This window comes from Sinocyclocheilus grahami, unplaced genomic scaffold (assembly GCF_001515645.1).
Source record: "Sinocyclocheilus grahami isolate Dianchi unplaced genomic scaffold, SAMN03320097.WGS_v1.1 scaffold176.1, whole genome shotgun sequence".
Lineage (NCBI taxonomy): Eukaryota > Metazoa > Chordata > Actinopteri > Cypriniformes > Cyprinidae > Sinocyclocheilus > Sinocyclocheilus grahami.
Window position 1 is genome coordinate 2,487,435 of NW_015505355.1, and position 2,049 is coordinate 2,489,483.

Here is a 2,049-nt window from a genome sequence, read left to right on the forward strand (position 1 = left end):
AGCTATGTTTCCATCCACCTATTTTTCACAAATACCCATGACTCCGCTCAAGGTCTCTTATAGGCTGTGTGTTGTTCTTCCTCTCTAACAGAAGCACATGCTGAAGGAAGGAAAAGGGCGAATGCTTCAGGCCATCAGTCCACGGCACAGCCCCAGCAGCAGTCCCACACGCGAGCGTTCCCCATCTCCAACCTTCCGTCTGCCCTTCTTCACCAAAACCTCCCCGCCATCCTCGCCCTCGTCCCATCACAGCAGCGCCCTGTCCGGCTACACCTACGCTGCCCGCGGGCTGGCCATCAGCGAAGACGAGGAGGACGATGAAGATTAGAGTGCCACAGCGCACCACGCATCCATCTTCCAATACTGGCAATCCAACCTCAGAAACGAAGCAATCCTTACACGACCCATGGGTTTCGCTCTCTGTATTACTAACACACACGAAGGGTTCAAATGGAGCGATGTCTAGAACGTTAGTGACGGAGTCGGTTGCAACTTGAGGGGTTTTTAAGTCATTGTCAGCGATGGGATGCGAGTATTCAAACTCCAGCGTCTCGTCTTGAATCACGCTGGATTGGCGTGTGTTTTAAAACGAGTGCGCATGGTATTAATGCGTTTCATTTTTGTTTTAAGTTCCGTTTTAATGTTCTTATCGTAATATATAATTGTTAGACATCTCGTAAGTCACGTGTCTCTTGGGGGCGAGATTGATGTCTAACGTTGAAAACGCTGCGAGGCGAACTGTAAGATAAAAGCTAATTATCTAAATACAAGAGCTAAAAAATTAAAATGATTTGTCTGTATTACAAGGTGCGTAATCAGTGTTGCCGTGGTAACAATTCTACTAATTAGAAAAATACGCCAATATTATACAGGCATGACTGAGTGCAAAATGATAGTTTGTCTACATGAATTTGGTGTGTCATGCTTTAGTAAAGTCAGAATTCCAAATTTGAACACTGCGTTTTAAAAATATATGCTTAATAACCTAAGGAGTTGTCTGTTTTTACTGTAAAAATGAAAGTATGTTATTTCATCACCGCACAATGCCCTGTTGATCTCTCACTGTGATTGATTTCTTTCAAAGAGCTCTTAATGAATAACCATAAAACATAGGTTGAAGGGCTAGTTTTCTTTGGACTCAAGCTTGATAATTACATAATTAGGTTCTGCAAAATGAGTCTTGCACGTACGTTTTGAAGTCAAACCAATGGAGCTGTTGATAATTGTTAAGGAATGAAACCACTTAAAAGAAATATTCTGGGTTAAATACAACTTAACCTCAACAGTCGGTGTCCAGTGCAGAGTTATATACAAGGCAGTTGTTTTAAGAGTTATTCTGTTAATCAGTTGAGGGACAAAATGATGTACTGTGGTGAATGACAGAAGCTTAACTTGTATTTAACCCTTAACATTCACTTCGAAGAGCTTTGTCACCATTTTTTATGTACGTGTATGGATATGCAATGGTCCGTTTTAGACGGTACGTGTTTAAATTGAGATTGTACCACCAGTGATTATAATATCTACGTTCTGTTATCTCATTTCATAATTTGATGAGAGGCGGAGACTCAACAAACTGCTGTCCAGACTTGCACTGATGTCAAAATTCAACTATTGTTATGCAAATAGTTAATGCTTCATTTTCATGGTAATGTCTGTTTTGCAGCCTCTTGGCTTTTCCTTTGCACAAATGAAGTGACTCTTGGAGAGATTATTATTTTATTAACTTTGCTTTTCCTTATCCTGTCAGCCTTTGATTGTACAGGATGTCAACAGAGACAGGAAGACAAATAAATAGTGTCTAATGTACAAGAAGGGGTGTTGTATTTTGTTCTACCATCTAATTTACTACCAAGATGTAACATGTATGGGTATGCATAAATGCAGCACAGTACAAATATAAATATAAAAATATATAGATGTGCAGTGCTGGTAGATAACTTGTAAATTGTAGTTTGTTACGGATTCCAAAATTTACATGACAAAATTGTAGTTAGTAATGTAATCTATTACACATTTTAGGTAATATAATCGGACTACTTTTTGATT